This window comes from Sinocyclocheilus anshuiensis, unplaced genomic scaffold (assembly GCF_001515605.1).
Source record: "Sinocyclocheilus anshuiensis isolate Anshui unplaced genomic scaffold, SAMN03320099.WGS_v1.1 scaffold1826, whole genome shotgun sequence".
Classification (NCBI taxonomy): domain Eukaryota; kingdom Metazoa; phylum Chordata; class Actinopteri; order Cypriniformes; family Cyprinidae; genus Sinocyclocheilus; species Sinocyclocheilus anshuiensis.
Window position 1 is genome coordinate 557,807 of NW_015542582.1, and position 15,020 is coordinate 572,826.

At 36.8% G+C, this 15,020-nt stretch overlaps 1 protein-coding gene across 1 annotated transcript in view; it reads left to right on the plus strand.

Moving 5' to 3' along the window:
• Positions 1-2,809: 2,809 nt before the first annotated feature.
• Positions 2,810-15,020, plus strand: part of LOC107694431 (retinoic acid-induced protein 2-like) — an 18,902-nt gene continuing 6,691 nt past the window's right edge. The window contains exon 1 of the mRNA XM_016494122.1: positions 2,810-3,027. The gene's annotated coding sequence lies outside the window, so the exon portion shown is untranslated. The remainder of the gene's footprint in view (positions 3,028-15,020) is intronic.

A 15,020-nucleotide genomic window follows, 5' to 3' on the forward strand; every position in this document is an offset into this window, starting at 1 on the left:
CTTTCAGTGCTGCGAGCACCGTGCATCATTACCGTCGCAGGGAAAGATGCCACTTCCTGTTTTCTCCTAGTTGTTCATTCTGTTTTCTCTCACATCTGCTCATTACGGAGCATTATAGCGCTCTCAACACGCTCTTTCATAATGCTCGTCATTTACTCTGCTTTTGGAATAGTTTTCTCTTTCATCTCAGAGCTCTTCTGCCTCTCATCCACGGTTTTTATCTTCACTTTGCTGTTTCTCTCAGTTGCAAATAATAAATGAACAACAACAACAATAATACAATATTATAATTAATGAAATATATTATTATAGTAATTATAGACTCTTCTGAAATCGAATAAGCACAATTTACATTAACAGTTGTAGTTTCCTTTGCCGCATTTTTAAAACAAGCCATTATGACAATCACTGGATGTAAACAAGCAAGTCATTGGAAGATTTTAAAAATGTATTTTTATATAAATAATAAAAAATATTTATTTTATTTTAGTGCTGTCAAACGATTAATCGCGATTAATCGCATCCAAAATAAAAGTTTTTGTTTTTTGTATATATGTGTGTGTTCTATGTATATTTATTATGTATATATAAATACACACACATTCAGTATATATTTTGAAAATATTTACATGTATTTACATGTCTATATTTATATTCATATAATTTATATTATAAATAAATATATATAATATATAAAAATAACATATTTTTCTGAAATATATACATGCATGTGTGTGTATTTATATATACATAATAAATATCCACAGTACACACACATACACATTATGCAAACAAAGACTTTTATTTTGGATGCGATTAATCGCGATTAATCGTTTGACAGCACTATTTTATTTATAAATATAATTTCAGTTGTAGGTGTGCTATCTATTTTATGATTTATTTATATAATTTCTGTTCTAGGTGTGCTGTTTTGTTATCTGATTTATTTTTATTAATTTATAAATATAATTTCAGCTGTAGGTGGGCTATTGATTTTTATTTATTTAAATTTAAAAAAAATATAATCGCACCTGTTAGTATGTTAATTCATTTATTTGTTTTAAATATAATTTCAGCTGTAGGTGTGCCATTTATTTATTTATTTGTTTGTTTGTAAATATAATTTCAGTTCTAGGTGTGCTATTTTGTTATCTGATTTCTTTTTATGCACTTATGCTGTAAATATATGCACTTTTTTTAAATTTAGTTTATTTCTTTTTATAAATATAATTTCAGCTGTAAGTGTGCTATGTTTTGTTCATTTATTTTTTATTCATAAATATAATCTCAGCTATGTATTTATTTTAGCTTTATAAATATAACTTCAGCTTATTTTTATTTTATATATTTATTTTAATTAAAAACATTGTGCTGAAGGATCATTTATTGAGACAACAAGCACAGTTTCATGATGCGAATATTTATGTTCTGGACCCTGGGTATATCCATATATAATGGGCACGGCATACTATTGTTTTGTGTTTTGTCTAATTCTCACCCAGTCCTGTGAGTGAAACGGAGAAGGTTAAAAAAGGACATTCGCACGAGTGACTCAGCAGCCGGCGGCTCATTAAGACACATTAAACATCCCCCTGCAGCAGATCCAGGCCCGCAGGCGTTACAGAGCCTCCTGGGAGCCACAGCAGAGCCGCTCATGTCCACATCTTCATCAGCCTGCTTCACTATGGCTGCTTTAAGTTACCATAGTAAAACTCTGCTGTTATGGTCACTGTTGACAAAACCAGGAATGAAAGAAAACACTGAAAGCTGCTTATACGATCTGAATTTGATTATACTGTAGTAAAACTACAGTACTCTGGTGGAAACTATAGTTACCAGTGTACAATGAAAGGGAAGAAAACACTCAACTAGACTCAAAAAGCAATGCTTTCTAGGGTCTACAACTATCAATGTTAACATGCATCATGTTTTTTCCCCACATGCATAATGGTAATACCGTGTTTTTGCATGTTACTATGGTAATATCATGTTTTTGTATGTTACTAATACTATTATGCATGTGCAGAAAACATGATGTTACCATAGTAACATGTCCAAAAGCATGGTATTAATATGATGCATGTTTTAAAAAAAACATGGTATTGTCATAGCCCATGTCCAAAACCATAGTAATACTATGATACATGTCCAAACAACATGATTTTACAATGTAACATCTTCAAAAGCATGGTAGTACTATGATGCATGCATGGTTATTTCCATGTTTTTGGACATGTGCTTTGATAATACCATGTTGTTTTATACAGCCATCATAGTAATACCATGCTTTTAGACATGTTACCATGGTAATACCATGTTTTTGCACGTGATATCATGGTAATACCATGTTTTTTGCACATGCATCATAGTAATACAATGTTTTTGGACATGCACTATGACAATACCACGTTTTTTAATACATGCATCATAGTAATACCTTTTTTTTGGGCATGTTACCATGGTAATACCATGTTTTTGCACATGCATCATAGTAAAACTATGTTTTTAGACATGTAGACTTTTATATGCCTCGTGGTAATTAGAGTAATACCATGTTTTTGTTTGCATGCATTAATTTAGAATAATATCATGTTTTTGTACGTGCGCCGTGGTATTACCATGTTTTTTGATATGTTAGCATAACACCATGGCTTTGGTTTTGGAATGATGCCGTGTCTGTTTATGGAAATATTATGGTATATCCCAAAATGCCATGCTTTTAAGTACACCTTTGTAAGTGTAATGAATAATGCTGCGTTTGGATGCTATATGCGGAGAGAGAGACTGTGTGAGTAAGAGAGAGACCGACACATCCGTCGCGCTTTACGGTGAAACGCGCGACACAGGCCTGCGTCCGCCACCGTAAACCGACAGACACAGCGGATCTTTCGCGTCTCGTATGAGGCACACGAGCAGCCAAACCCTTCTTCCAGCGGAAACCGATGTGTCATGACATCGATCGGGGAGAAAACGAGGAGAATCCAGGAATAACGCGCGACTCCGGAGCGACATTATATTCATTCCGAGGTAACGCGTGATCGCCTTCATATGTGTGAGTGTGTGCTTGTCAATGTTCCGTTACGGGCGGGTTTTACACATCGTTTTATGCATTGGCACAGGATTGCATTGCTTCCTTCGCTATATAATGTTATATAGTGCTCTAATAGAACAGCATATAATGTCTATCCCAAAACAGGGTTTCGTTGGATAGAGAAACAGACGTGACACCCCACAGTAAACCCGTCGGGCGGCTGCACAGGTGCATCTCTCGTGAATTTAAAGGGATTCATAAATCACAGGTCGTATTGAACCGCTTAAGGACATTATATATTCTTATACTTAAACAATTAGGCCCCATAGTAGGCTACAAATAACGTGGATAAATGTTACTTTGAAAGGTTTACGCGTCCCTGATTGATGCGTTGTTGAAATAACAGAGATGATGTTTGTCTTAAAGGGACATGTCACCTAAAAATGCAAATTGAGTCAATATTTACTCACCCTCATGACGTTACAAACCCGTGAACTTTACAGTATTTAATGACGCAAAAGTGTTGTATGGAACAGATCGCCAATGATATTATCTCGCCAATGATACATTAAATACTGTAAAGTTCACGGTTGTCATCATGACGGTGAGTAAATATTGGCAGAATTTGCATTTTTAGGTGAACTGTCCCTTTAAGACTAACATCTCTGTTATTTCAACAACATGGATGGGGACTGAGCGATCAAGGGTAAAAGGGTATTTATCCATTCATTCATTCTGAAGCCATAAATTTGGGTAAGGAACTGCCATAATTCTCAAAAATTCTATAAATGGCGTTTTTAAATTTTGGGTGTACTGTTCCTTTAATGTTTGTGCCTTGTGGATTGTGGGAGTCAGATATGTTTCCAAATAGCTGATGGGTAACACAAGAGCTCCCTAGTGAGATATATGGGCATAATTAGTTGTGGTAATGGTACAAGCTCTCAGTTTGGCAATGCTTAGACTTTAAACACTTTAAAAATGGTGTCTAAATGTATTGGACATGTAGGCAGAGAATAATCTCATTGTGTTTTTCTCACTGCCAGAGTGACAAAGAGGCATCGTTCAAACACATTTAGCAGTTCTAATAAAATTGCACTGTACATCAAATCAATAATAGCTTCCTGAACAGCATAAAAATGCTGATATGCCCATTTCAAAGACAGTAATGATGTTACAGACTAGAAATGTTGCAAATGGAATGTAACAGTGTTTTTTATGAGGCTGTGACATCATAATGGGGCTGTATGGTGTCCGTGGTAACAGTGGAACTGTAGAATTGTTTATGTCCTTGGTAATCATTCCGGCGATTGAGTTAATCAGTGCTGCCTCACGCACTCAAACAGGCACTTCTAAAAGCATTAGGTCACGTTTGCAGGCTTGAAATCTTTGGGGGTCAAACCGAGGCTGGTTTTTCTTGACCTTTGCGTGCACACGTTCACAAATATAAAGGACGGCCGACCATCGTCAGTTCATTAAATTGGCCTGAAGAGCACATCAGTATTCACACGTTAGCACCTGTCAACACCCACTTCACTCTAATCAACCAATTAGCATCCAATAATATAAAAACTGTACATCATAAAGACAATATATGCATGTTGATTTTTTCCAAATCACATATTTTAGTCATACTAAATTGGAGATCATTCGAAAGCGTAAACACTCAAAATTAATCCTGTAAAAACTGTGAAATCAGACATTGTGTTACCATGAAAATGGCACTTTAAAACCTTTTAGGAGGCTCCTCCCCTTAGTGGGCGGTGTCAAGTGTCATATAAAATTTTACTACAATATTTGGTAACACTTTATTTTAAAGGGGTCATATGATGCTGCTAAAAAGAACAGTATTTTGGGTATTTGGTGTAATGAAATGTGTTTATGCGGTTTAAGGTTAAAAAAAAACATTATTTTCCACATACTGTACATTATTGTTTCTCCTCTATGCCCCGCCTTTCTGAAACCCGTCGATTGTCAGCTTAACATCGTGATGTCTGTCAGCCATCGGTGATGGACGATAGCATCGTCTATCGGCCCAACCCTAGTAATAAGGACACTTAAAGTGTAACCCAATATTTTATAATCAAAACCTTTTCTAATCTTGACAAATCATGTATCATTGGAAAGGTCTCAACATTCCATATTTAATACATTTTATTTTGTGATTGAAGTAAAATTGTGATAGAAATGTATACATTTGTGACAGGAATTGCATTAAAAAATGCTTTTTTTCTTCTCATCTTTTTTTTTGTGATATCAACTTCAAATTTGGAACATAACTTTAGACATATGGCTTTGATTTGATAGCAATTTTAGCATTTTGTTTTTAGTATGGTACATTTTCATTACGGTAAATGTAAGCTTCTATAACTTTATTACACTTTAATATATATATATATTTTGCAAATTTTTCAGCAATATTCTGCTGATTGTTTTTAAACATATTGCAAATTAAGATCTTCTGAGCGGTTGCCAGGATGTTTTGGTGCATGCAAAAATATAATAAATTGTACATCATAAAGACAATGTTTGGTCATTTTTTAATAATTTGGAAACTACTAGGAGAATATATTTTTCAACATATTTAAACATACTTACAGAATATTCACAATATATTTATTTTACTGGCAAAATAAAATTAAGTGAAATTCTGAATTTTGCAATGTTTTTATTTATTTATTTAGCCAGTAAGTTTCCAAATGTGACATTTTTATATTAAAATATTAAAGTAAAAATACAGCTAAATATTTATTTTTTATTGCAGTTGTATTAGTGAAATTAAATGATTAAATATCATAATTTGTGAAAAAAACAATGCTTTTGTCATTTAACTAGATTTTTACTGCATTTTAATTGCATTGAACATATTGACTCTGCTAATCAAGTGTTGTTGTTTTTTTTCATTAGTTTTTTTGTATTGTCAAAAGGTCAAATTTTTTAAGATGTACTTTCTTTGTCTTTTTTTGTAAAACCATAGCAAACACTTCTAGAGAATGGTTTCTAGGTTCAGACAATCCGTGCAATTCCCGAGTAGTTGCCTAATCTTATTTTAGGCCTTAAGCCACAGGCCAGTCAACTCAGGAATGTCCTGTGTCGACAGCGTCAGACTCGCTGTCCCCTCGTCTTTTGGGTTGCACTTTTAAAATGCAGGAGGAGGTGGAGCATCACGTGTGTGTGTGTGTGTGTGTGTGTGTGAAATAATGTTGTTGCATTCGGGGTGAACGACCGCAGATGATGCACAGTCACAACCCAACATTCAGATGAACAAGCGTCTATTTAACATCACATTCATGCAAAAACGGCAATTTAACAAGCTCTTCATGTTCTTTTTTGGTCACATTTTGTCGTTAGATTGTGATTTGAATTGTAGTGTTTATGTCGAGCTGGCTAGTTTGTGGTGTTGTGTTTAGGTGTTGTTCACACTGATAACAGCAGATTCATAAAGGATCTCATGGACATCTCCGAGTAACAGGAACAGTGGTTGCTAAGGCGTTGCTATGCAGTTATGGTGTTCCGAGCATTTTGCTATGAAGTTACTAAGATCTGAGTGTGTGCCAGGGTGTTTGGAGTGGTTGCTAGGGCATTATGCAGTTGCTAGTGTCTTTTGGGTGGCTGCTAGGGCATTGCTATGCAGTTGCTAAGGTCTTCTGGATGGTTTCATATGTATACACTTTCATAAATGGTTGCTAAGGTGATCAAAGTGTTCTAAGCAAGTTGCTATGAAGTTACTAAGGTTATTGGATGGTTGCCGGTGTATTTGGGTGGTTGCTAGGGCATTGTTATGCAGTTGCTAAGGTCCTCTGGGTGGTTGCCAGGCTGTTCAAGTGGTAGCTAGGGCATTACCATGCACTTGCTTAAATGTTCATAGTGACTTCATAGAAACTTGCTTAAGACACTTTGAGCACCTTAGCAACTGCCTAGCAATGCCCTAGCAACCAACCAAACACACTGGCAACCATCTGATAATCTTGGTGTTTTAAAACATGCTGTTCAAGTGGTAACTAGGGCATTGCTATGCAGTTGCTAAGGTGTTCATATAATTTATAGCATGTTGCTACGAAGTTACTACAATTATTGGATGGCTGCCAGTGGGTCTGTGTGGTTGCTAGGGCACTGCTAAGCAGTTTCTAAGGGGTTCATAGTGTTTATAGCATGATATGAAGTTATTAGGATTAATCGGTGGTTGCCATGGCATTGCTATGTTCATAGTGTTTAGAGCATGTTTCTATTAAGTTACTAAGATTATTGGATGGTTGCCAGTGTGTTTGGGTGGTTGATAGGGCATTGCTATGCAGTTGCTAAGGTGTTCAGAGTGTTTTAAGCAAGTTGTAATCTTGTGGATGGTTGCCAGGGTGTTCAGGGTTGTTGCTAGGGCGTTGCTATGCAGTCGCATGTTGCTAAAGAGTTACTAAGGTTCTCTGGGTGTGTAATATGGTATTCCGTGTGGTTGCTAGGGCTTTGATGTACAGTATTGCTATTGTGTTCAGAGTGTTTTAAGCATGTTGCTATGAAGTTACTAAGATCTTTTGAGAAGTTGCTAGGTCATTGCTATGCAGTTGCTAAGGTGTTCATAGTGTTTAAGATTAATCAGTGGTTGCTAGAGCATTGCTATGCAGTTGCTATGAAGTTGCTATGTTACTAGTTACTTGCTATGAAGATAATCTGAGAAGTTGCTAGGTCCTTTCTATGCAGTTGCTAAGGTCTTCTGGATGGCTACTAAGGCCTTGATACACAGAAGGTGTTTTTTACACTGTCAAACTAGTTTTATGCATCTGTCAAACACTCTGTCACAGCTCTCTCTAGTATGTAGTTGACTTTACTCTGAGATACTGTACCAGCACCATCACTTCCATATTTCATCTGGCGTCACCCTACACCTCGTTTAGGCAGGTGATGCAGTACAACAGCGTTTGATTGCATTGTACTCATTAGATTAAATCTTCTGTCATGTCCGTTTCATGTTTTCGGTCGAGTAGGTGCTCATGAGATTGTCTCACTGTTTCCTGTATAGATTCTGCTGTTGGCCCCTGACCCTGTTGTCATAACAGCAGGCTTGAGTTACTGCGCATGAGGGCCATTTAGCAGTTAATGATAACGGATGTACAGGGACGAGCTGCTACCTGCTGTCTGCGCTATACGGATCACATTACTTCATATTTAATTAAAACGCCCCTCCAGTGGAGCCTATTTATAGCATCTGCCACCACAGTCCACTGGTGGGACATCCCAGAGCTCTGAACCACTGATCTCAGACCAGTTTGAAGTTTTTATGTTTGCTGTAAGTAAGAGCAGTATTTAAAAAAATTAATTATATCTTTAAATTCCTAATAAAATGTCTTTATTACATTGTAGGAGGGGCCGAGTCATGTCCAGAGACTGTCATGTAAGCAACAACAAAGAACACACTAGCAACTCTCCAGAAGACCTTAGCAACTATATAGCAATGCCATAATAAAACCTGTACAGAATACCCTAGCACCCATTAAATCACATAGCAACACGCTAAGGTGACTGCATAGCATAGCAACTGCATAGCAACGCCTGTGCAGCTACCTAGAAAACCCTAGCAACCAGCTACAATACCACCAAAAACACCATTGCAGTCAGTCACATAGCATTAGCAACATGGTAGAATCACTCTGAATATCATAGTATCCATATAGTAAAGCCTTAGAAAACCACCTAGATGATGTTACCAACCACTTAGCGGCCAGATAGCAATGCCTTACAACAACCTGCAACCACTACAACAGCCTAGCAATCACATAGCAGCATGCTGAAAACCACTCAGAACACCCTAGCAACCACATAACAATGCCCCAAGCAACCACTCAAAACATATTTAGTTACATAGTAACATGGTAAAAACACTCAACATCTTAGTATCCACAAAGGAAAGGCAACACACTTAAAACACTCGGAACACCTTAGCAACCCAGTATAACATAGCAACACACTTAAAACACTCGCAAAACCTTAGCAACCCAGGAGGAACATATTGACAGTCTTAAAACAGTCAGAACACCTTAGTAACCCAGAAGAATGTAGCAACAGCATAGCAACACACTTAAAACTGTCGTAATACCTTAGCAACCCAGAAGAACATAGCGATGCACTTAAAACACTCGGAACACCTTAGCAACTCAGAATAACATAGCAATGCACTTAAAACACTCGGAACACCTTAGCAATGCAGAAGAACATAGCAACGCACTTAAAAAACTCAGAACACCTTAGCAACCCAAAAGAACATAGCAACAGCATAGCAACACACTTAAAACACTCAGAACACCTTAGCAACCCAGAATAACATAGCAACACAATTAAAACACTCAGAACACCTTAGTAACCCAGAAAAATGTAGCAAGAGCATAGAGACGCACTTAGAACACTCGGAAAACCATAGCAACCCAGAACAACATAGAGACGCACTTAAAACACTCTAAACACCTTAGCAACTAAGCAGAACATAGCGATGCATTTAAAACACTTAGAGACCCAGAAGAACATAGCAACGCAGTTAAAACCCATGAAACACCTTAGCAAATCAGAAGAATATAGCAACTGCGTAGCAACGCTCTGCCACCCACAACACCCCAGAAGTTGTGTTTAGAGGTGATTCTGTTGTCTTCTGGAGTTTAATGGTGTTCAGTGATGGGGATACTGAAAAATCTTTGTTGTTGCCATAATCCTTCCTTATCAGTGTGTGTGTGTGTGTGTGTGTGTGTGTGTGTGTGTGAGATGTTTTGACAACACATCTCCAGTGAGCTCAGCCTTCAGATCAGAGAAAACATCATCAAATACGACTGTTGGCTTGTGTGTGTGTGTGTGGATAGACAGTCTTTGTACACCCCACCCCCTGTCGTCTCTGCAATCTTGCTCCCGCGTCTGGCGGTCTCGGGCCATGCTGGGCCGTCCTGTGCGGATGCACAAATGCACCATTCATGGCCTGATAAGATCCATGCGTGCAGCTGTGCTCCGGGCCCGGCGCTGACCCTGAAGTGGGCAGAACCAGCAGGCGCTGTAGGTCCAGTTATCACCTGAGAACCATTACAGTGTCTGCTTCTAGATTCAAATAGTAGACATTGGAGACTGTTTTGACCCTGTTTGTTTTAAAACCCAAAATGATCTTCCCTGCTGCCTACATAGATGATGTATAGTTTGCTAAGCTAACAATTAACCAATCAACAAAGCACGGCACATTTTTGAAATCAGCACAAGGACATCAGCACACAATAATAATAATAATAATAATAAACAGTTCAGGTATAATTTTATTAATACATATTACTTACATAAATTACATTATGTATTTAGATATTTATATATTTTAATACGACTCAATTATTATTCATTTGATGTATTTTTATGTAAATGTACACATAAATTTATGTAATTTTAGATTTAATTTAATTTACTCTTTAGGAGACAAACTGATAATTATTAAATCTGAGGTTATATAATATATATACACACACACACACACACACACACATATATATATATATATAATATAGTATAGTATAATATAAAAAATATATCTTTCTTTTTATCGAGTATATTTAAATATTTAATATATTTATTTTTTAATAATATTTAATTAATATTTGTTTGTCTCTATAAATTACTAAATCATTTCCAAATGCAATAGTTCCAAAATCTACCAACAGCCTTATCCAGGATTATCATGGATCTCATCATGGATCAGTCCGATTTTAAAATAATTTTGATATTTTAAGTTAATGTAAATATATAATTATATAATGCACATGTATATGTATATACATATAATATGACTTTTTTCCCCGAGGGCCAGTAATCAACTACTCAGAACACCTTAGCAACTGCATAGCAATGCCCTGACAACCACCCACAACACTAGACACTCTCAAAAACAAACAAACAAAATTCTACTTTTATCTCCACTTGGCCTATTAGTATCAAGTAGTAAAACACGGAATATGTTCCACTTGTACATAATGTCAGTAAAGAGGAGAAAAACAGCATTACATGATGCAGAAAAGCTTTGTTGCTGTAATGCATGCTCAGAATAGCTGACCCGGGGTCAGGTGCTTCTGTAAACACCATTTAATTAAATTCTGTGTTTGTGTGTGTACTTTAAAGCACTACAGTTTCCATGTTGCTTAGCTGTTATATCTGCTTCGCATCCTGTTGGCACCTTGAACTGTTGCAGATTTTAAAAAGCATTTTAATTCAGACCCATCCATGACTCTGAATCCTAGATACAGCTGTCAGGAGATTCCACACTGCTTCTATTGGCTTTAAATGAGAGGAGACTTTGTACAGAGATGACTGTCAGTGGGCATTAAGAGAGCGCACTGCAAACACACACTGCTCTTATTAGACCGCCTTCTGTGTGTGTGTGTGTGTGTGTGTGTTTGAGGGTGTTGGATGTACCGCATGTGCTGTAGGTCTGCAATATAAGAGGTACCCAGAGGCAATTCTGCCCGCATTCTTCTTCTTCCCAGGCTGATTTCAGCCTCCCTGAATGCTTCCAAACCCATAAATCCCTTAGCAGTCTCTGTCCTCAGGCATGACCACGTTGCACATGGATGCTATTTTATTACGGGAAGACACCACTGAAGACCGTTACGGGAGACCAGTGTGTATCCAGTAGAGAAAGGGTTTGGCTTTCAAAGGGTTAATCTAAATGCTTAGACAAGCATCACTATTATAATAGAGTAAGATAGTGTTGCCTGCTTTTTCAGCTGCGTTGGTTTAGGAAGATCTTTCCCAAAATTTCTTTTTAAAGCATTCATTTAAAAGTTATAAGCCTTGATCCAAACCACACTGAAAAAATGGTGTAGGATGTAGTTTGAATGAAATCATTTTACTTATAAATTGCTAGTAGATTTCACAAATATTTACTAAGAAACGACAAGTAACACCAGTGTTGCCAAGTCTGCAGATTTCAGCAGAATTGGGCTGCTTTTAAGACTGTTGCCGCGGGTTGTATTTAGTGAACTCCCCTCACCCCCGGAAAACAATTTTGATAGAACGGACCCCCGAAGAAGTGCAAAACCATGGAAAAAACATGATTGGGCTGGTTTTGTTTCGAAGACCTGGCAACCCTGAGTAACACATTAAAATCGAATTAAACGTAAAATTAAGTAGAAAAATAGAGTGTAAAATTTTCTGTAATTTAAAGTTTTATAGTAATTCACAAAGAAAGTGCAATCAGCTGCATTACAAACTTTGATTTTAAAGCAAATAATCATTTGAAAATAGGACAAAAAGACAACTGCTTTAATGAGGGAAAGAACTACAATCCCATGAAGCACTGTAAATGACAATTGAAGTAAAAACAAAAGATTCATATAAAATGATTAATTTCAAGGTGTTAATATATTTTATTACATTTATTGCAAAATATGCTCATTATGCATACAAACATATTTTATACAAGTATTTTTAGAGCATAGGAAGACTTAAATTATGTCTCAATCATTTCATTTGCAGTGTTTATTAGAGTGGCAGGTACAAAAAAAAAAGAAGGTATTTTGGAACAACTTGCTTGTTGCAATTCTCTGATTGGTGGAGATTTTTTTGTAGAATCGTGGGTAATGTAGTTTTTCACATTCGTTTGACACAATTTAAAATAATTCAAAGTTATGGAAAAAATAGTAATGCGGGCTGATTGCTTCAACAGAAGCATATACCATTGATTAACAACCTTGCAGTTCACAGTAGGTTTGTCTCTGAAGGTTTATCAGTGAAGGTTAACTAGTCTAAGTTCAAACAGAACACTTGGGGAACACATAACAATGCAAATCAATTGATTCAATGCAAGTCATATAAAATGCAAATCAGTTTAATCAATCATATTTTGTGTTTTTGGTGGACAACCAAACTGAAGTCAAACGAACTTAAGTCTAGAACAAAAATCAAGTCATTGCACTGATAGAACCGGAGATTCATTTTGTAATGTGGACGGCTATGAGAGACTTGTTAAGCTAGTGGAAACCTAACTGTTAATATCATTAGCAGATCGGCTACACTGAGAAAGACACTCGGGTTGTATGCGAGATCAGGGTGGTGGTGGATTGGAGAATCATTTCTGGGCTCCATCTCAGTGGTGGGGGGCAAAACGGCAGCTTCAGCACGCAACACAGGAGATGGATTTATTAGCCCTGTGGTTGGCATGACAACAGCGCCTGTGGATGGAATAGAAGATTGTTGCTAAATTGTTCCGTCTGTTCCATTTTCCAGTTTGCTCTGCACAGGATTTGTGCTCTATTATCTGATAGACGAACATAGATGAAGACAAATCCATGATAGATTTGTCTAGATGAAGCCATGTTATCGTATCAAGCCAGTAAGTAACCCGTACTCTAGTATTGGATGACAGTTGTGAAAATATACAGTATATTCATCGTCGGCAGAGCTGGGTAGTAACTGATTACATGTCATCTGGATTATGTAATCAGATCCCAAACATTAAGTACTTGCAATTAGATTATATTACATTTTAATAATCAGATTACAGTTACTTTTCTAGGGATTACATGATTACATATTCACCCAATGGCAGTAAATCATTCATAATTTATTGATTCTCCCTAATTTGTTTTTCCTTTCTAAAAAATCCTCATACCATTTAGCCTATATTCACGAATGTTGTGTAAATAAATTTGCAATGTATGAAACAAATAATTGCTAAAACACTGGCGATAAACACCATGTCATCATATCCGCTGACCTTCAGTAATGGTTGATTCTGGAAGTCTGGGTAAAAATATTTCAAACCTGAAAGATTTTGGGTATGTAATGTCATTTGCTATTTTCATGTTTATTAATGTTTCTTCATATAATGCATATCAATGTGGTACATTTATGGTGAGTTTAAAACAAGTTTGATAAAGTAATCTAAAAGTAATCTACGTTACTAACTACAGTTTTCATTATGTAATCTGTAATTAGTAACGGACCCAGCTCTGTTTGTCAGCAGCAAACCAAAGCACCAGTTACATTGGTCTTATACAGCAGGTCTTATACATATATATATATATATATATATATATATAAACTTTTAGTAATTTGTATGTTTCATGGGAGAGTTCCAAGGCAAAAGCCACTGCTGACCAAAGAAAACACAAAGGCTCGTCTCACATTTGCCAAAAAACATGATTATCCACAAGACTTTTGGGCAAACATTCTGTGGACTGATGAGACAAAAGTTGAACTTTTTGGAAGGTGTGTGTCCCGTTACATCTGGCGTAAAACCAACACAGCATTTCATAAAAAGAACATCATACCAACAGTCAAATGTTTCTTCATATAATGCATATCAATGTGGTACATTTATGGTGAGTTTAAAACAAGTTTGATAAAGTAATCTAAAAGTAATCTACGTTACTAACTACAGTTTTCATTATGTAATCTGTAATTAGTAACGGACCCAGCTCTGTTTGTCAGCAGCAAACCAAAGCACCAGTTACATTGGTCTTATACAGCAGGTCTTATACATATATATATATAGATGATCTGGGGCTGCTTTGCAGCTTCAGGACCATGACGACTTGCTATAATTGATGGAGCCATGAATTCTGCGCTCTATAAGAAAATCCTGAAGGAGAATGTCCAGCCATCAGTTTGTGAGCTCAAGCTCAAGCACACTTGGGTTCTGCAGCAGGACAATGATCCCAAACACACCAGCAAGCCCACCTCTGAATGGCTCAAGAAAAACAAAATGAAGGTTTTGGAGTGGCCAAGTTAAAGTACGGACTTAAAGGCACGGAATCATGTTCATGGGTGAGCAGGGTGAAGCTGAAAGCCGTCGAAGCGAAACGAGGCCGCTGAATGAGCGCCGCTTCCGCTCCTTCCGGTCGTGCGTATGTGGGGTAAAGCAGCGCCTTTAAATATGACCTTAAACAGTCCATTCATGCTTGAAAAGGCTCCAATGTGGCTGAATTAAAACAATTCTGCAAAGAAGAGTGGGCCAAAATTCCTCCACAGCGATGTGAAAGACTCA